At 45.5% G+C, this 21,304-nt stretch overlaps 1 long non-coding RNA gene and 1 pseudogene across 2 annotated transcripts; both read left to right on the top strand.

Annotated features, from left to right (window-relative positions):
- The first annotated feature begins 338 nt into the window (after nt 1-338).
- Nucleotides 339-7,663, top strand: LOC311429029 (zinc finger CCCH domain-containing protein 11A-like; annotated as a pseudogene). The gene is made up of 10 exons: nt 339-392; nt 595-714; nt 1,492-1,615; nt 2,046-2,248; nt 2,890-3,009; nt 3,547-3,887; nt 5,399-5,459; nt 5,979-6,470; nt 6,696-6,772; nt 7,460-7,663. The product of its transcript is annotated as a zinc finger CCCH domain-containing protein 11A-like (transcript).
- A 661-nt stretch (nt 7,664-8,324) lies between these two features.
- LOC311429030 lies at nt 8,325-9,542 on the top strand. The gene is made up of 3 exons (XR_014688018.1): nt 8,325-8,462; nt 8,877-8,938; nt 9,483-9,542. It is a non-coding gene; the product is annotated as an uncharacterized lncRNA (long non-coding RNA).
- The last annotated feature ends 11,762 nt before the right edge of the window (nt 9,543-21,304 follow it).

The following is a 21,304-nucleotide window of genomic DNA, read 5'->3' as shown; positions in this document are numbered from 1 at the left end:
ATTATTGAGGATGTGGAAGAGAACGCTTGCTGACAAAGCTCCTGGCAGCTTTACAGAACTTTAATATTTAGTTAGTTCATGTAACAGCTGATTTCAAGGCTTTGCTCTCTTCGAGAGACTGATAACTTGATTTGATTAACTGAAGAAAGCTGGAAAAATGTTCGTTCCTCATTATTTTTCACTTGTTACTTTCTTTCGGGTTACTTTTAAAAAGAAGATTTCACCGATCACAAGCCAGTAGAAGACTTTCAGCCCAAGCAAGGGTGAAGACAGCTCTCTCCAAGAGCAGAGGAAGTCCCAGTGGAGAGAACCCGAGCTTGTTAGCAGAACTCGTCGGCATGTCTAAACAAGGAGACGACTGCTACTTCTATTTCTATTCTACCTGTACCAAGGTATGGCTGGTTTTCCTTTGCCTTGCTTTTTTTTCCCCTTTTTTTTTCAGGAAGGAGTAGATTAGGAGGAGGAAGCACACTGGTCTTTGGTTAACTTGAGAACCAGATAGATTGTGAATTCAGTTGTAGCAACATGAGGCAGCAGCATGGCCATTTTTGAGGCTGTACTCTATTTTCCTTGTTGGTTTCCTTTTGGTTCCAGGGAGACAAATGTGCGTACCGCCACTGCGAAGCTGCTCTGGGCAATGAGACGGTCTGCAAGCTGTGGCAGGAGGGTCGTTGTTTCAGGAATGTCTGCCGATTCAGACACATGGAAATTGACGTGAGTGCCTAACGATGTGTTCTCAAAATAAATCAACAAAAGCATTTTTCAGTGCCGTAGGTGTACTGATTGTGCTTTTGCAGGATAGATTCGTTTGCTTCAAAATCATACTGGTTTCTGTTACCAAGAGGGGGGGTGGGAGGAAGCAGAGGGAAATAAAATCAATGCCTTAGGTATGTCTTAGCAAGATATTTTTATTTTTTTTTATTAGATGCTGACAGTTTTCTCAAGAGATGCAGAATAGCTGTTAAATAGACTGCTAAAACCTGCTGGAGCAGGGGGGTAATAAACAGGCTGTTCTATCCTCATGGGAGCAGGCTTGATAATGAACTATCAGGTGTCTTCTGACCCACAGTCCTTCAGATAACGCTGTTGTAGCTGCCTGGGGTAGGAAGTGGGGAAAGTTAAAGGTGCAGCAGAACTAAGTGTCCAAGAAGTAGTTCTAGACAGGGTTAGCCTAGGCAATTTCAGATGTTCTTTTTCCCTCTGAATAATCCTAGTATAATCCTAGGTGTATTAGTTTAAGCCACCCTCAACTGATGTCTGAGAGTGCCTGTCTTCTCAAACTGAGTGATGACCAAACTAAATGTGCATAGTGGTTACAGCTTATGCAAACTTTGTGAATATGCCCAGAAATACTACACTTAACTGAGAAACTGACCTTTGGAATGATGTTTCAGCACTGTGTTGTGACAGCTGTCACGATCTGGAGCTGTGCATCTCTTTGCAAGCCTCAGGTGCATGTTATCACGAGCTTTTCTTTCTTTCTGTCTTCAGAAAAAGCGCAGTGAGATTCCTTGCTACTGGGAGAACCAGCCGGGAGGCTGTCAGACAGCCAACTGTGCTTTTCATCATGCAAAGGGACGTTACATCGATGGACAATTCTTACCACCAAGCAAGAGTGAGTTTAGGTCCTTTTTCTTTAAGCGCTGAAGAATTAATTTTGAGTAGTACTTAGTGGGTGCCAATCCTGTAGGGGGCGTCAGGTAACTGTTCATTTGTGAGGGCAGGAAAAGGTCTGCAGTCATAGGTGTACTGCACCGAGTGTACTGCTGGTGTTTGTTTTCTGCTTTCGTGCTCAGCTTCTCTTTGCTTAGTGTGATGTTTGCCTTGCAGTTTGCTTCCTGTTGTTTCCTCTTTTGCTGGGTGGTAGGGAGATGTGGTGTTGTTGGAAGGGAAATCATTGTTCACGGTGTAAGCAGTGATGGGATGGGCAAAAGGAGATGCTGAACTCGTTGTCTGTGCGGGTTATCTGCCTTTGCTACCATCTCTTTGCATTGTGGTCAAAGTTTTAAACTGCCATATTACCGATGATCCTCGTCTTCCTCTAGCTACACTGCCAAGTCCGCCTGAGTGCGCGGACGATGATCTGAAAGTGGCTCAGATGTCACTGCAGCAAAACAAACTTTCTGTCCAGTCAAATCCCTCTCCACAGCTAAGGGGGTGACGAAAGTGGAAAACTCTGAAAATGTCCCAAGCCCTACACACCCTCCAGTTGTAATCAATGCTGCAGATGATGATGAAGATGATGATGGTGAGCATGTTTTGGTTCTTGGAAGGAATTTGTGCTGTAAATGATTGTGTAAATCTTTGGTTCTTGAAGGAATTTGTGCTGTAAATGAATGTGTTAAATCTTTGGTTCTTGAAGGAATCTGTGCTGTAAATGAATGTGTTAAATCTTTGGTTCTTGGAAGGAATCTGTGCTGTAAATGGATGTATAAATCACAGATGACCTGAGGTCTGACTAGCGATAGGGCAGGCAGTCTGGCCAGGTCACTGGTGGCTTTGTCTGGCAGTCAGTGGACAGAAGCTGAAACGTTGGAGGAAAGCTTAGAACCACTCCTGGCTTTAGCTGGTCTTTTGTGTAAAGTTCTATGTGAAACTAGGAAGGAAATTTCTTTTTTCTGTCTGAAGAGCAATGTGTTGTGTAGTAGTTAAAGCTGCAGAGAGAATCTAGAGTCCTAGAGGTTTTGTCCTAGTGTATTCTACTTAGGAGTTCATCAGGTCAGTGTAGCTGTTTAAAAACAAACAAACAAACAAACAAACAAACAAACAAAAAAAACAAAACAGCAACAAAGTTTTTTATATGAACCATGGGCTGAAGTGTCACTGCATGAGCTACGTAATCATGACCAACCTGGTCTATGCATAACTGAATCGATTTTTCCCCTTCAGACCAACTTTCTGAGGAAGGAGAAGAAACTAAAACTCCCGTCCAGCATCCAGCTGCGGAAGGCAAAAATGGATTACGGGTGATTTCCACTCGGAAAGGCAGTTCTACTACTACTAAACAAGGTATGCCAGCACCTTAGTAGGATAAATCAGAAGAACTTGACAGTTAAGTCAAAAGCAGCGTGGTGTAAAAACACAACAAAATGTAGGGGTGCTGAATGGAGTCGGTTATTTCCATGATCTCATTTCTGCCATTAATACCATCATGTGCCCATTGGGTCAGAAAGGTGAACTCCTTTTCTTTACTTTTGGAGAACAAAACAGGGCCACAGCATGGAGTTTAAATGGCTGCACGTGCAGCCTTGCAACCACTGTTGATAAGCCATATCTAACGATAGAGGGATCTAATATCGTGTAAATGGATTAAAATGTGGATCTAATATCGTGTAAATGGATTAAAATTAAAACTACATTTTGAACCCTGAAGGATGAAAGGAGGGGCAAAATGCCATTGGTTCTATGGCTCTTTCACTTGTGAGGAGTGTTGACAGGCTTTATTCGAAATACTTCAGAAAGTTCCTGAGCGCTAAGAAGCCTGAGGACCTGTGGTCCTCAGTGAGTGCCTCTAAGCCTGTCTCATGAACTGTTTCCTGTTTTCAGAGGGCAATCTGAATTTTGGAATAAAAACACTTGAGGAAATCAAATGGCAGAAGATGAAGGAAAAAAATAAGAGACACGGTGGTGAGTTAATATTCCCTACTTTCTTATCCTGTTCACGGCAGGTGATGGTGACTGGGAGCTGCTTGAGGGACAGACTTCCATTTTTAGCTGGGGGCATAAAGCAACCTGATTCTCAGCCAGCTGGTATTCTAAATGGGAGTTCAAAGGGCAACCAGAGGCAAATTAGTCACCTCTCTTCTTTACATGCTCTGCTTGCTGTATTTTTGACAGTAACAAATCATTTAAAGTTTTTTGTTCTTTGTGATAGTTTTTTATGTTGGGTAAACTTCCTTACGTTTTGGTTGCTCTGAACAGAAGATTCTTCAAGATCTTCTCTTCGTCCCGTTGATTCTATGATTTTTCCTGCTCCAGAAGAGGAAAATGTCCGGACAGTGGTGAGAACTGTGACAGTGTCTTCCAAGAAAGGTAATAATGAATGCTTTTGTTTTGATTTCATTACTCCTAAACTGGAGGGTTAAGCAATACTTAAAACAATTCACCCATGTTAGCCTTCTGGTGCTGCCTTCTGTTCAAAACGTGCTTTTATGCTTAAAGTCCCTGGTTGTACTGGAAAGATTTGGTGCTCAGGTTAAGTGCAGTGGCAGGAGAGAAAAAAAAAAGTGTCAGTATGCCAATAGGGGGGTAACTGAAAACCAGAAGAGTAACGAGAAGAGCGAGCTGTAGAAGCCAGTGCTATATAAGAAGCAATTTCTGAAGCATTAAAGAGGCGTACAGTGGCAGGTGTGGACACAGTATGACAGGAGTTTGTGTATAAATTGTTTAGAGCTGTGCAAATGCCTTTTAAAGGGAAAAAAGTGTGGAAGTACTTTTACTCGTAGACATTCACCTTAGAAAGGAATATTTCTCAGCATTTGCACCTAAGAATATTCTGCTTGCTTATGCAGCTTTGTTCTGCACAAAGTATAGGTGTCAAGCAGACTCAGATTCACTCTCCACTATCTCAGCTGGAATTTGAAGCAAGCACTGAGACTATTAATATTTTTTTTCCATGTTAATTATAGTTAAAATATGAGTTTATGTGGTTTAGCTGTCAAAACAGTGTCTGACTGGGGTTTTTTGGACATGGGCTAACAGGATACTATTTCTGTTGGCTACTGGTTTCTGTGAAATAGAAAAAAAAATTCCCTTTTGTTTTAGGGGAGGAACCTGTGGTTCGAGTAGATCTTGCTGATAGACAAGGAAAACGGAAAGCCTCTGCGGGTAAGAACTTTTTACGAGCTGTTACGTAGGTGCTGCCTTCTATATATGACTGCATTAAAGAGTATTTGGGATGTATGAAAGGAAAATACATTGCAGTGGAGATCTGTGTTGACTGCAGAAATGGCAAAAAAAAAAAAAATCATTTAGCAGCTGAAAGGCAATTCTATGAAAATATGCTTGAAAAAGAGAAGCTTATTGTTGACTGTTCTCAAACCTTCCTGCAAAGAAAAGTTCTTACAATATTCCTTGTTTTCTCTGAAGATGATGTAAGCAGCCTTCCAGTGAAGCGCAGCCTTGCTGAAAGGCTGGGGAAGAAGGTTGAGGCTCCGGGAAATGCTGACAAAGCACCCAAGAGAGAGACAGGTACTAAACGGGCATCTGGATTGGATTCCTGGGTTTCGTATTTAGTCTTTCTGTTTGTCCTTTTCCAGTGATGTTTCTTTTTGCATGTTGGCTGAGGTCGTAATCACTGGGATTCAAAGTTACCTTTCCTGTCTTGTTTTGAAATGTGAACCTGAAGTTGACATTATGCAGCCTCCCTAATTCGTTCTTTTTCTGTTTTGCAGTTCGAGTTCCCAAGTCTCTGAAGGACAGGCTGGGATTACCTCCTAAGCAGACCAGTACTGAGAGAGGTAACAACTAGATATTAAATATGCTTTCTCCTCCTTCCTTTCCACGAACTTGGACTGCTTTCATACATCCCTACAAACTAATTTAAACGAAAACAAAGAACTGACGCCTCTTGCTTGAGTGCTGAAGCTCTTCTGACAGCCACTATCAGAACTCTGGCTCTAGGTGTGTGTTTATTTTCTACTTGTGCCTTGTCGAGGTTTTTAGCTGCTTCTGTGAACCGTTACGTACAATTAGAATAGAACCACTGCCAGGAGCAGGAATTTGAAATGCAGTCTGAAAAAGTAATAAAGTAAAGCAGCATTTCTGTGTAGCAGTTCTCTCTGGATAGGGCTGGTCTTCAAAATACAAGTGGCTCAGAGGAGGAGGAGAATGTTGTTCTAAGGATATTGTTCTAAGATGCATTATTGGGAACGCTCAAGATGAGTTTTCCTTAGTGCTCTGACAAATTTTGGAGACTTAAAATATTGCTGGACTCTCTTTAAATGTTGGTGCTTCTCCTCATTTCTTGATGATGACAGGGAAGGCTGCCAAGCCGATGGGAGAGATCCATGTGAAAACACTGGAGGAAATCCGTCGTGAGAAAGCTCTTCAGAGACGCGAAACTCAAGCCAAAGCCGAGGCTGAAGGGCATGGTAAAACTGAAGATTCCAGCGCAGGGGCAAGAGCTGCTCGTGCAGGTCGCATCCAAACTTTCTCTGAAGCCTTGTCCGAAAAAAAGAATAATCGCTTGGTAGAAGAGAAGAAAAAAGCAGGAGAATGCCATAGCAAGAGCAAAATTCAGGGTGAGTCCAAGAAGCAGCTCGCTCTGTCCGGGCCCAGCAAAGGGCAGGCGAAGGAGCCGGCAGGAAAAGTCAAGCCGGAAGGAGAAGTGCGTGTTAAAACCTTGGAAGAAATAAAGCGTGAGAAAGCTCTGCGGATGCAGCAGAGTGAAGGAGATGTGCCAGCTCCCTCAGCACAACCCAGACCTGCCCCAGCAGAGCAGAAATCTTTATGGAGCACAAAACTAACAGGTAATAAGATGCTTTAATGCCTGCCCCAGTGAGGTGCTTCCCATATTGAGCAAGTTCAGTTTGCTCAGGATCTGCTTCATGGATAAATGCTGAATGGCTTGCACATTGTAGCCTTTCTCTCTCTCTCTCTCATGGGACACAAGGAAATAAATGCACAAAGGAAACAAGTACCCAGCTTTCTTTATTTCTGCCGTTGACAACACTTTTTTTTGTCTTTTTTTAAAGCACCTGAAAAAGAAGAAAAGAAGGCAGTGGAATTGAACCGGCCTTTTCCTAAACTTTCCTCTGGACCTGATGTACAGGTGAGTCCTCTGTGAAGACACACATCCATTCGTACAATTTCTGATAATTCTGACAAGTTTTGTTACTCACCGTGTGCCACCCTCTTGAGTGTGTTCTTACCCTTCAGCAGCTGGTAGGAGCTGCAGTGCAGTCTAAATCCTATCGCCAGCAGCATTTCCAGACAACTCTGTAATCCTCAAACTTGGAATCAGTCTGTTTATACCACAGCAACAAAGAAACCCTGTTAGCACCAGCTGAAATCTACACAGTTAACGTGGAGGGAATTCTTTTTGTTCTTACTGACTTGATCTGTCAGACATGAAGGATTTAATACAGAAGGCCAGAGTTCTGTGTTCAAGGAAATCAATCTGTCAGTGGATACTGTATAGGGGAACTTGTATGACTTTCTGCTGCTTAAAAAGAATGTGATAAATAGATGTACAGCAGAACACCCTAGCTGTTTAAAGAAGCTTGCCATAGTGGATATTGCAGATATGTGAGACTGTGTCCGTAGTAAAGCATGGCTCTTGTTACAGGCAGAATTTTATGGAGAAAAAAAAACACAACAGTAACCTGAACAATATTAATATGCTGTTCCACATCAAGACCATTTTGGAGGGATTGCTGATCAGATTTTCTTAACGAAATCTCCACGGATTTTTTTTTTTTTTTTGTCCTATTCATGCACTCCTTTTCTTTCCTTCTAGCCCACTCAGCAGAGTGGAACTCGTAAATGTCCAGAGAAGAGCTTTGAAGAGAGACGGTGGGAGAAGTGGCAACAGAGAAAACAACAAGAGAAGCTTCGGCAGGAGGAAGCTGCTGTCAAATCTACTGCTGGCTTCTTTAATACTGAACCAGCAGGGAAAGTGGCAGCTCAATTTCAGGGCCAGGAAGCTAAAAGTAAGTGTTGAAGGTTAAGAGTTACTTAGGTTGTCTTCTGAAATACAGACAGAAGATGACAATTCTCATGCTGTAACTCTGGCTGGGTGCATTTTGCCACGCAGTGCTACGAAGCGAAGGGTGTACTTTCTTTTTCTTAGTTTGTTTCTTTTCCTGCCAGCCAGATGTTAGGTAAGGAACGGGAGACTAGAAAATGACACTACAAATGTGGACTTTGTAGAACAACTTAACTGTGGGACATCACTGCAAGGGAGAGGAAGCTGGTACAACAGTTGCATACACTCTTGTCCTACTATAACTGCTGCTTTTTCCTTTCCTAGCGGGAGCAGGACTTTAAATATAAAAGCCGTCTATATTTGTGAACCTAGCTTGCACTTAGGATTGCTATGTGTCTGAAGTGTCCCTTGTCCTGGATTATTATTTACTGTAGCTCTTCGGTTTCTTTGTTCCTTTGTATGGATTGTTGGTAGACGGAGTTTCCTATGTGGAAAAGATTCCTGAGAATCCAGGCAATGGCGGTGTAATTGTGCTGGCCAAATGCATTTAAGTGTGTAGAAGGACTGTGGAAATGATTAAGAGAACCTGGATTTTTCCTGAGGCAGAGCAAGACTGTATCAGTTCTCTCTTGCTTTTACTCTAGCCAACTTTATGACACCTGCGAAGCTTTCGCGTGGGAAAGTCACTTTCCCCAAGAAGAAGGCACTGAAACGTAAGGCACCTGGGAGTTATCCCTCTGCCATAGCAGCTGTGGAACTACAGACTGCCTTTGATGCTGACATGATGGGACCTCCAGCCAGAAAAGCAGCCATGGTAAGGCCAGGGGCTAATGCAGAGATGGATCCCTTGTTAAATTTCTACCCTCCTCTATTTGAAAAGGTGGAAAACTCAAACGTTCTGCAGGCCTTCTGTTTCCTTTGAAATCCAGTAGCTGTCTCCAGGATGCTTGTAGAACCCTTCTGTATTTATGAGATGAATGGCACTCTTTAACCGGTACTCTGATGCTGTGATTTCTCTGGTGTGGGGGATTTTGTCCATTAATGCCATGTTCTTAAAAGACACCAGATCATGAATAACCTCCAGGTGAATGTGAACTTTCTTCAGGAGCACCTTGGTTTTGTATTTTGGCCACGGCTCCGCAATGCCAGAGGAGAAGCAGTGTGGAGGAAAAAGCTATTAAGGAATCTTTTACCCATGTGTCATAAATACTGTTTTGCTGCTTTCTAGGGTGTTTCAGACGTGCCGGAGCACGTCCCAGCCATCAGACTTGAAGAAAATCCCCCAAACAGGTGACAACCCCAACTTGCTCTTTTTCTTAATCAGTGTATATCCCCAGGGAAACATAAGTTCTGTCACATGTGGGAAAAAATGAGGGTTCTGAGATAATTAAAGCCCAAATCCATCAAAGGAATAAGTCACCTGAAACCACTTTCTAGCAGCTAGCAGGATTGCTTAATTAGGCTTTCTTGAAATGCTGCAAGTCAGCACAGCTTTCCGGTGACTTCTTGGGTTGTCTGAACACCTGAACGAGGATGAGGTGAAGTTCTACTTCCTCGTGAGGTGATAGATGATGAGTAGTGTCCTCTGCCTTTTGGTCCTCAAGAATGCCACCTCAACTCCAGGTGCCCTGGCTTCACAGATAAACCCCCAGACTGAAAAATGTACCTGGTAACGCATCGGGCTCTAAATGTAGCCCTGGGTTGATTGATAACAATCCCTGTGTAAGATTGAAGCGTAGGAGGGCTTGCCTACAGTTTTAAGAGCCGGTTTGCAGGAAAGGGATTTCCCGTTAAGAAATGGCATATCCTGATTGTTCTTTCTTGCTCTCCCAAGACCTGAAGTGCATCTTGGAAGCCCGGAAAGATTTGAGGAGCAGATGGAGATGGATCTCGAGACCTCGACCTCAGCTTCTTCCCAGCTAGAAGAGGCACGGACACGCTGGCTGAGTTCCACAGGGAACGCGCCCTTATCTGCGGATGAAGATTTTGAGAAGCTACTTTGGGAAATCTCAGGAGGCAGACTGGAAGCCGAAATCGACTTAGACCCAGGGAAGGATGAGGATGACCTCCTCCTTGAACTCTCCGAGATGATTGACAGTTGAACTGCGTAGTCCTATGGTAGAATTAAAAAAAAAAAAAAAAATTAAAACTGTTCTTCTTGTTAGATACCCTGAGGTGATCCTTTTTCTAACTGAGGCTTTGCAATGAGACTTAAAGCACAGTCCAAAGTGGTAGAAATTGGCAGGATCTGCACTCAGTTGTCCTAAATTTCCCTGCTGGTCAGAGTTAAGGTCTTGTGCATCCGTTCTCTTACCTTCGATATTGAGAGGACAAAGCACTTCTTTTGGCACAGAAAGATCTCCATTGGCACGCCATGGTGGCTACAAATCGATCTTCTGATGGAGCGATGCTCTGAAGGCTGAAACGTAAAGCTTCTTCCTTCCTCCGCCCTTGGCACAACTCGATGTTGGGCACATTGTGAAGCTTTGGTGTTCTGATTTCTCGGACAGTTGATAGCCAAATCCTGGAGTTACTATGTCAACTCTTGACTTTTACTCGTGTATGCCATTGTTTTGACTGTACCCGTGTCAGATGATGAAGCTGTAGGGGTGGGAGGGAGCAGAATCGTTATTGCAGTGTGTTGTGGACCAAACTTGCTGCCAGGAGTGGGGGTGGGGGTCAGCCCACCCAGCCTTCCTTTCAATTATCAGGGAGGATCAAATGGTGAAAAGCAGCAGCTCTGCCATGCGGCTCCGCTACCCCCACTCCCTTCTCTTGTGCTGTACCAAAGTTCCCCCAGGCTTTGGTTGGTGCATTTTGCTGGTGTGAGGACTCCGGGGCGAGCAGTCGGGACTCTGCCGCAGTTACGGGGTCGATGAAAGGTTGTTTAAGTGCCTCTTGGTTTTAAAACTAGCTCCCCTGAGCTGCTGGCTCTGCTGCCTGCTACAGCAAATGTTCGGGTGCCATCAGCATCTTGCTTGGGCGTGGGCACTGACTCTGCGGAGGACAAAGCTGAGATTTGGGTGTATTGTGTACCCTGCCACCAGCCATCGTTTTTTTTCCCCTAGCAGATCAATTTTGAATTATTTTCCGAACTTTTCGCGGCACGGTAGGCTCTTCCCGCTATGATTTGTGAAGCTGTGGGGGCCCTCAGGCATTTGCTGCTGGCAGAGGAAAAGCGCTTGTCGAATTTGTTGTAAATACTTAATGTTTGGACAAAACCACGCGTCTCTGTCTGTGTGTGTGTGTGTGTGTGTGTGTGTGCTGTGACGCCCCGGCCCCACCAGGGAAAACCTCCGCGGACGAAACTGCTGCTGGAGCTCACGCAGGCCTTCATCGTGCCAAAGGACTTCACGGGGACTTCTGCCAGCTCAGTAATGGGGGAGAAAAAGCAAAATCAGGAGGAGGAGAGCTCAGAGACTGCACCCACCTGCCCTCGCTTTCCCTTCACCCCAAGCCCTGTTCTACCATCAGCCTTCGCCTCTTCTGCCTGCGGTGCTGGGAGCAGGAGCGGCGAGGTGGCGGCAGCCACGGCGTACCGCGAGCAGGACCAGAAGGTGCAGAAGGTGATGGTGCAGCCCATCGTATCCTTCCTGCGGCTGGGGGGTGCCGGGGAGGTGGGTGGGGGGCGGCTCGGACCTCAGGGGGCTCGGCCCGGGCCTTGAGGCCTTGTCGCGGGGCCCTGAGGCCTCGCTGTGGGGTTTGGGGCCTTGTCCCGAGCCCGGAACTGTCGTCCCCGTGCTGAGCCCTTAACGCAGCGCCCCAGAACCTCATCTTCCGCTACCTGCAGAACGTGAGTACCGCGGGGAGGGGGCAGGGATGGGGATTTGGGGGATGTGGGGGGAGTGGGGAGGGTCTGGGGATTCCCCTCAGTGAGTTTTCAGCTCCTGGCCGTGTCCCAGGACGGGTTTGTGGGGGATGGAGAGCTGTGCAGCGTGCTGGTGGGCACAAGGAGCCCGGCGTTTCCCCCTCGTGTAGCCGGGCGTGCAGGGGTGTTCCCTTGTGACTGGAAACGTGTTCTTCACCAAACGTGTAGTATTCACCCGATGGTATAACGCTCAAATGTCAGATTGCTCATTGAAACTGCCCCTGAGAGTTGCTCCTCGGAGCGTTTGGGAGCTGTCGTGGCTGTGGCTAGCAGGTATTTCTGAACACATGAGAGAACAAAAGTGCTCAGTGTTTGTGGCCCGACTTACTCTCCTCCTTCGTTCTGCAGAGGTCGAGGATCCAGGTGTGGCTCTATGAGCAGGTGAACATGCGGATAGAAGGCTGCATCATCGTGAGTATCCGCACGTCCCCATGTTTCATCTTTCATTTTGCCTCATTCACAATCGTGTTTTTTGGTCAAGAAAAGTTATCACAAGGAAAAAAAGATTTGTACTTCTCTGCCCTTCCCCTCGCCCTGCCCTTCCCTCCTGCTCCTGAGCCCTTCGTCAGGCCTTGCTGGGCCCTCTGTCCGGCTGTCTGTCCGTCCATCCGACCCTCTGGCCATCTGTCCCACCACCCTGCCCCGTCCCTGCCCTCTCCCTAAGGAAGGAAAGAGTCCCCGGGCTGCCTTCTTGGGGGGAGGGGGGGAAGTGGGGAGGTTCTGCTGAGAAAAAAATGAAAGATTTCCCCCTTAACGGGCACCTTGCGAGTTCTTTCGAGTTCCAACCTTCTGCCTTCCTTCCGTAGCAGTGCCTCTAAGGGGTGCGCTGTAAGGCAGCCTTCATCTGGCGCGTTGCTCCTCCGTTCCCCCAAGGAACTGCCTTCAGGATCTGACTAACTCTGGATGCACCCGGTTGTCGCCTTAATTTCTCCTTTAGCTTGCCGAAAACAAGCCGGTTGGGTGACCTTTTGCGTTTCTCGCTTAAAATTTGGATCGAGGAGGTCTGTGTTTCCTTACGCTGATGTCCACGCTGAAGGTGCAGAAGGGTTCCGTGCTGTTGCTTGGGTCAGCCTTGTTGCCAGGTTCGGAATGTTTAGCCTACCGGTGCTTCGGTGCTGTTGGGCTGCACTCAGAGTGTGAGCTCTGGGCGTTATTTCTCAAATACTGCGTTATTTGAGCGTACAGACCCGAGATATTCTGCGGAGAGGTGATTTAAGGCACGTCAGAACCACCGCTGCGGCGTGTGCCAGCGTCGGACGCCCGTTCGAGTGATCGGGCGGAGCAGGTGAGTTGAATTTGGTGCTGGGTGGCGAGGTGGTGTTGGGGGAAGAGCTAGGCTAAGGAGAGCTTCCTCTTGCTCTGCCCCTTCCCATCTCAAATGGCCGCTTCCTGGGGAGATGGGTTCGTTGGGAGGTAAACTACAACGTTACAGTGAGGATGAGGAATCATCTTTAGTCCCGTAGGTATTTGCTGCCAGGCCGCAGCGTTGATTTCAGAAATTGTATTTTAAAAAGGGAAAAGAAAGGAAAGATGTATTCTTTAACATACTCTCTTTTCTCGGAGAGTAGATGGAGGAGCTTCAGCAGTGCCCTTCCTCCGGAAACGATTCCCAGTGTCTGCTCAGACACTGAGGAGGAAAATGGAGGAGAGCCACCCGATAGAAATAAAGGAAAGAAGGGGTCATGGATTAAGGGAAAAGCACTACTTAAAAAATTGGTGCTCTCTAAAAACGGGTTAAGGGTTTGGGACCTGCAGGTGCTGCCTACAGCTGTGTGCGTTGCAGTCGTGCCTGTTGCCACTGAGCAAAACGGGGAGAGCTGCTTTGTCGAACGCGGCGTGTTAAAGCACGTGCCACTGCCTGGAAGAAAAGCACGGACTTCCCTCGTGTGGGCCTTCTTCCCTAGCGATCTGTGGTTTACCTGATGGTTTCCCATAAGCTGAGAATGTTTAAAAGAAAAACAAACAAACAAACAAACAAACAAACAAAAAAACACCAACGTTGAGAGTGGTGAGGCAGATCCTCACCTGGGGACTCAGAATCAGCGGTGACATCACCATGCGAAGCATTGTGTGCGCTTCGGGTTGGGGCTGCTGCGAGCCTCGCAGCGGGGAGGGAGAGCGGATCCGGGGTGCCTCTGTGTCAGCCCTCTGCCCTGGTGGCTTCGTGAGCACTGAGAGTTTGACTCCTGTGTTCCCAGCTTTCGCTTCCGCACCTGCGGTGTGGCAGAGCCAGCGAGCTGCTTGCTCAGCTGGAGGAGGAAGAGGAGTGACCTCAACATTGCCGAGGTAAAGCACAATTATTGAAAAGATTTGGCAAAGATGTGGGTTGTACCAGCGCGGCTGCTGCAGCTGCAGCAGGTCCTGGAGCATTGGAGAAGATAGAGAGGGGTTTCTTCGTGAAAAGAATGCTGTTAAAAGTGTTTTCATGCCAGAAATTAGGATAAACGCCTCTGTTGTTTGACATCCTCTATTGAGCTGGCACATTGGCATTACAGCGTACCTGGCACGCTGTTTGTATTAAAAAAAAAAAAAAGGTATTTTATTCAGGGCAGGCCAGAAACCTGCCTTGGCACTTGCACATCTCAGCAATGCTTACAGACCCTGCATCCTGGCCTGGCAGCCAGGATCTAAATCCGATGGTGCTGTTGGTAAACTGAAGCTCAGGAAGCGCTTCTGGGTTTTTCTGTCCTTCCATGTGAATTTTTACCCTGTGAAGATGGTGTATGAAGCTATTTTCGTAACAACAAATAGGTTTAAAAGCAGTTTCAGTTTAACATCTACACGCTTGGGTGTTATTAACAGAGCTTTGTATACTGAGCTGGTGCTTGGTAGGAGAAAAACCATCAATCTTACCTGGGAAACCCGGACCCCCTCAGCTCCATACTGCTATGAGGAAACTCAGATGTAAGAACACACTTAAATAACACCTCACCAGAGCTGTTGTGCTCCTGACCACCAAAGGCACCTTTTTCCAACACCGTCGTACTGGAAGTTGATGCAGCTGGTTCCATCCGTAAAGTGTGACTGTACAGTGCTGTAAAAGAAATATTTTTTCACAGCTTTGGAGAAAGTGAAGCAGAGAAAACCACGCGTAACCACTGATACCTGGACCCCAAACTGCCACAGACTGACGGTGATGCCCACTGGATATCTCCTGATACCCTGCTGCCTTCTGACTGCTCCAGCAGAAGTCCCGTTTTAATTAGCCAGCAGGTCCCTCTGAGGGAGGGACTTTGCTAAAAGTCCTGCCGTAGGAAGTATCCTACGGGAGCCAAGTTGCTAAACTGATGTGTGGTTTTCCCTTAACCCCCTCACCCCTGACTTTCCAGCTCCTGACGACACTGCCAACGTGTGCAGTGTCACCGTGTGCCAACTAGGTGCCAGCTGCCATGGTTTATATATTGTAAAATTAGTGATTTGGGACTCGTGAGCACTGAGGAGAGGCTAGCAATTGCTTAAGAGCTTTCCTTGTGTCGCTCTGGGGCAGGGAGATGGGTGAAACATCTTAGGCTTGAAAGTGATTCCCTGCAGAGTGACGTGCTCAGATCTGCACAACAGATCTGTCGTTTTGGTCACCTTATTAGATCCCTGCTTGAGAGGTTGCTTGCAAGAATCGATTCCTCTTCACCTTGATGTGTCAAGCTAAAGACAAATCTGTGCCGAAGCACTGTTTGATCAGACGAGTGCCTCGGTTCAGGATTGTTCTTTGACAGCTACAGAAACAGCAGGACGATCAGCGCCTTCAGGAACAGATGAATTTGATCTTGAGGCTGTCGTAAAACAGGTCCCTGAAGTTTGAAGACTTCAAATAGTTTGGGCCAGCAAGGAGCAGCTGTACGTGGCGGCTGCGGTAACTCGGGGCTCCGAGTCTCAGAGAGCGTGGTGAAAGCTGGCTGCTGGAGGAAGCTGAGGCAGCGTTCAGCTCTAACCTTTGCCTTCTTGGCTGGCATCTTTGCACTCCTGCTGTCAGTGGGTGTTGAGTGTCCTTCCCGGCAGCCTCAGAACGTGCCCTCAGATGTAGGCAGCGTTTAGCAGCTAGAATTCCCTCAAATAGAAAGAGTACAAATGATGCGTTTTCTGCTTTTGCTTTGGAACTCTTAGCTTGAGGTTTTCCTGCAGGCCTTGAGGTTTCTTGCAGCAGCAGGGATGAGTTCTGTTAGCAAGAGGCTGTTCTGTGCTTCGACTGTGGGAAGATGAATGGTTACGTGTGCACCGTTAAATATAACTTGACACCTAGCACACAGCACTTGCAGCCTGTGGGGTGCTTTAACAAGCAGGTAAATCAGCAGAGGCTGTTTTGCAGCCGGGGTGATGCTGGGTGATTAAAAAGCAGGGGCAGAACAAGGAGTTTCTAGTGTTTGTTCTTGCTTGTCATCCGACTCTCCACTTCCACTGTTCTTTAAACAAACAAACAAACAAACAAACAAACAAACAAAACAAGCAAGGGGTAAGCATCTTAATATCTTTATTATAAATGGAAGGCACAAAAGAGGCCAGCAACAGAGACTGTCCAAGAGAAATGCTTCGTGCTTTATAAACAAACAAGGAAGTACCCTTAGGTGGGTGTGATAATCCTCCTCTAATGCGTTTTTGGGGTGCAAAAATAGATTTGTTCCTTTCTTGCTCTTCTCTGCAGGACAAAGGCAGAATGGGCAACTGCAAAGTTAGACCAGGGAGGTCAGTTTGTTCCGTACTGAGAAAGACAAGCTTGTAAAACAAACTAGACAGATTTTCTTTGTACTATTCATCTTCCTTCAGCAAAGGCAAAGCTTATGACACTTGTTGGTGTGTGTATATATATTTATCCAGTGCTCTCACAACAAAATTTTGATTTGAAGAGGGCACACAGATTTGATTTTTTTATTCTTTTCCAGTAAATAGTATAATAAGCACTGGTATATTTGTATAAAATCAGAGAAATACAAAACAAAAGACTGAATATTATGTGGTATGCATGACATTTAAAAAAATGGTGGTTTCAACGCAATATGTACCCTTGGGTGTTTGCCATATACTAGAGTCCAGCTTAAAGTGCACGTGATGTGTATTGCATTTTGATATTAATCTCTATGTACAATGTTTTACATGTAATTTATATGGTTCTTGGGAGAAAAAAAAAAAAAAAAAAAAAGAGAAAACCCCCAAAAACCATAGATCCACCCAAAAACAGCCCTAAACCTACCTGATGTTCTCCAAAAAAAAAAAAATTTACTCTTTTCCACCACGATGACCACGGAAAACCCAACGAAACCCAATGGAGACCCCAAAACACGTCGAAAACACCCCAAACAAGAATGGCATCACCCCCAAAACTGGAAGAAAATGCCCAAAAAGAACGGATACAATCCGAAAAGCACCCTAAACCTACCTGATGTTCTCCAAATCCCAAAGACCACTCCCAACCACCATAAAATCCATTAGGAACTAAACGAAACACAACGGAAACCCCAAAACACATCAAAAACACCCCAAAAGTGAACTGGATCAGAAGAAAAAAAGTGATTTAACCCCCGAAAAACCTTTAAACCTACCTGATGTTCTCCTAAATGTACAATCCACTCCCAACCACCAGAAAACTCAATGGAAACCAAACAAAACACAACGGAGACCCCAAAACACGTCAAAAACACCGCAAAAAAGAACAGGATCACACCAAAAATGAAAGAAAACCACAAACACCATAGATCAACCCCAAAAGTTCCCCTAAACTACCTGATGTTCTCCAAAACCCACAACTGACCATTTTCCAACATGATGACCAACAAGAACCACACTAAAACCCAACGGAGAAGCCAAAACACATCAAAACAACACCAAACAAGAACGGGATCACCCCCAAAAATGAAAGAAAACCCCCAAAACCATAGATGCACCCAAAAACCACCCTAAACCTACCTGATGTTCTCCAAAACCCACAATTTAAACTTCTCCACCTTGACGACCAACGAGAACCCAACAAAACCCAACGGAGACCACAAAACACGTCAAAAATTCCCCAAAAAGGAACAGGATAACACCCAAAAACGAAAGAAATCCCCCAAAATCATACATCCACCCCAAAACCACCCTAAACCTACCTGGTGTTCTCCAAAATGCACAACTTACTCTTTTCCACCACGATGACCACGGAAAACAAAAGCAACCCAACGGAGACCCCAAAACATGTCAAAAACACCCCAAAAAAGAATGGGATCACCCCCAAAACTGGAAGAAAGTACCCCAAAACCATAGATCCGCCCCAAAACCATCCTAAACCTACCTGATATTCTCCAAAACCCACAATTTACCCTTTTCCAAAATGATTAACACGGAAAACGCAACGAAACACAACGGAGACCCCAAAACACATCAAAAACACCCCAAAAAAGAAAGGGATTAGAAGAAAAAACACCAAAAACTGAATTTCCCCTCAAAACCACCCTAAACTCACCTGATCTTCTCCAAAACCCACAGTCCACTCCCATTTACCTTGAAGACCAACGAGAACCCAACGAAACCCAACGGAGACCCCAAAACAAGTCAAAAACATCCCAAAAAGGAACAGGATCACCCCCAAAAACGAAAGAAAAACCTCAAAAACATAGATCCACCCCAAAACCACCGTAAAGCTACCTAATCTTCTCCAAAACCCACAATTTACACTTTTCCACCACGATGAACACGGAGAACACAACAAAACCCAACGGAGATCCCTAAATATGTCAAAAACACCCCAAAGAAGAACGGGATCACCATCTAAACTGGAAGAAAATCCCCAAAAAGCACGGATCCAAACACCAAAACCACTCTAAACTCACCTGATCTCCTCCAAAACCCACAAACAACTCCCATTTATCTAAACGCCAAACGAGAACAGAATGAAACCCAAAAAAGACTGCAAAACACGTCAAAAACACCCGAAAAAAGAAAGGGATCACCCCAAGAAAAAACAGAAGAAAACCCCAAATACCATAGATCCACCCCAAAACCACCCTAAACCTACCTGATGTTCTCCAAAACCCACAATTTATGCATTTCCACCACGATGACCACGGAAAACCAAACGAAACCCAACGGAGACCCCAAAACACGTCAAAATCACCGCAAACAAGAACGGGATCACCCCCAAAAACGAAAGAAAACCCCCAAAACCATAGATCCACCCCAAAACCACCCTAAACCTACCTGATGCTCTCCAAAATCCACAATTTACACTTTTCCATCTTGACGACCAACGAGAACCCAACAAAACCCAACGGACACATCTAAACACGTCTAAAACACCCCAAAAAAGAACGGGATCAGAAGAAAAAACACCAAAAGCTATGAATTTCACCCCAAAACCATACTAAACTCACATGATCTTCTCCAAAACCCACAATCCAATCCCATTTACCTTAACGTCAAATGAGAACCCAATGAAACCCAACAAAAAACGCAAAACACGTCAAAAACACCCCAAGAAAGAAAGGGATCACCCCCCAAAAACAGAAGAAAACCGCAAATACCAAGAATCCACCCTCAATGTCCCCCCAAACCTACCTGATGTTCTCCAAAACCCGCAACTTACCCTTTTCCACCACGATGACCACGCAAAACCAAAAGCAACCCAACGGAGACCCGAAAACACGTCAAAATCACCGCAAACAAGAACGGGATCACACCAAAAAACAGAAGAAAACCCCAAATACCATAGATCCACCCCAAAACCACCCTAAACCTACGTGATGTTCTCCAAAACACACAATTTACGCTTTTCCACCATGATGACCACGCAAAAGCAAACGAACCCCAACGGAGACCCCAAAACACGTCAAAATCACCGCAAAAAAGAAGGGGATCACCCCCAAAACTGGAAGAAAATCACCCAAAACCATAGATCCACCCCAAAACCACCCTAAACCTACCTGATGTTCTCCAAAACCCACAATTTATGCATTTCCACCATGATGACCACGCAAAACCAAACGAAACCCAACGGAGACCACAAAACACGTAAAAGCACCCCAAAAAAGAACGGGATCACCCCAAAAACTAAAACAAAAATCCCAAAAAGCACGGATCCAATCCCCAAACCACCCTAAACTCACCTGATCTTCTCCAAAACCCACAATCCACTCCCATTTACGTTAACGACCAACGAGAACCCAGCGAAACCCAAAGGAGACCCCAAAACACGTCAAAAACACCGTAAACAAGAACAGGATCACACCCAAAAACGAAAGAAAAGCCAAAATACCATAGATCCACCCCAAAAACACCGTAAAGCAACCTGATCTTCTCCAAAACCCACAATTGACCCTTTTCCACCATGATGACCACGCAAAACCCAAAGAAACCCAACGGGGACACCAAAACACGTCGAAAACACCCCAAACAAGAACGGGATCACCCCCAAAACTGGAAGAAAACCCCTCAAAACCATAGATCTAAACAAAACCACCCTAAAGCTACCTGATCTTCTCCAAAACCCACAATTTACACTTTTCCAATATGTTGACCACGCAAGACACAACGAAACCCAACGGAGACCCCAAAACACGTCAAAAACACCCCAGAAAGGAACAGGATCACCCCCAAAAACGAAAGAAAAACCCAAAACCATAGATCCACCCCAAAACAACACTAAACCTACCTGATGTTGTCCATAACACACAATTGACCCTTTTCCACAACGATGACCACGGAAAGCCAAACGAAACCCAACGGAGACCCCAAAACACGTCAAAAACACCCCAAAGAAGAACGGGATCACCCCAAAAAAGGAAAGAAAAGCAAAAATACCGTAGTTCCACCCCAAAACCACCCTAAACTCACCTGATCTTCTCCAAAACCCACAATTCACCATTTTCCACCATTATGACCACACAAAACCCAACGAAACCCAACGGAGACCCCAAAACACATCAAAAACACCCTAAACAAGAACAGGAAAACACCCAAAAAGAGAAGAAAACCCAAAATACCATAGATCCACCCCAAAATCACCCTAAACCTACCTGATGTTCTCCAAAACCCACAATTGACCCTTTTCCACCACGATGACCACGGAAAACCAAACGAAACCCAACGGAGACCACAAAACACGTCAAAATCACCGCAAACAAGAACGAGATCAACCCCCAAAATGAGAGAAAAACCTAAATACCATTGATCCACGCCAAAACCACCCTAAACCTACCTGATGTTCTCCAAAACACAATTTACGCTTTTCCACCATGATGACCAAGGAAAAACCAACGAAACCCAACGGAGACCCCAAAACACGTCAAAATCACCGCAAAAAAACGAACGGGATCACCCCAAAAACTGGTAGAAAATCACCCAAAACCATAGATCTACCCAAAAACCAGCCTAAACCTACCTGATGTTCTCCAAAACCCACAATTTACGCTTTTCCACCAAGATGACCACGGAAAACCAAACAAAACCCAACGGAGACCCCAAAACACATCTAAAACACCCCAAAAAAGAACAAGGTCAGAAGAAAAAACAGCAGAAAACCCCAAATACCAAGAATCAACCCCAAAAGTCCCCCAAACCTACCTGACGTTCTTCAAAACACACAACTTACAATTTTCCACCACGATGACCACGGAAAACCAAACGAAACACAACGGAGACCCCAAAACTCGTCAAAATAACCAGAAACAAGAACGGGATCACCCCCAAAAACGAAAGAAAACCCCCAAAACCATAGATCCACCCCAAAACCACCCTAAACCTACCTGATGTTCTCCAAAACCCGCAACTTACCCTTTTCCACCATGATGACCACGCAAAACCAAAAGCAACCCATCGGAGACCCC

The sequence above is a fragment of the Aythya ferina genome (assembly GCF_964211825.1).
Source record: "Aythya ferina genome assembly, contig: HAP1_SCAFFOLD_251, whole genome shotgun sequence".
NCBI classification, from domain to species: domain Eukaryota; kingdom Metazoa; phylum Chordata; class Aves; order Anseriformes; family Anatidae; genus Aythya; species Aythya ferina.
This window is presented reverse-complemented; position numbering and strand designations above follow the sequence as displayed.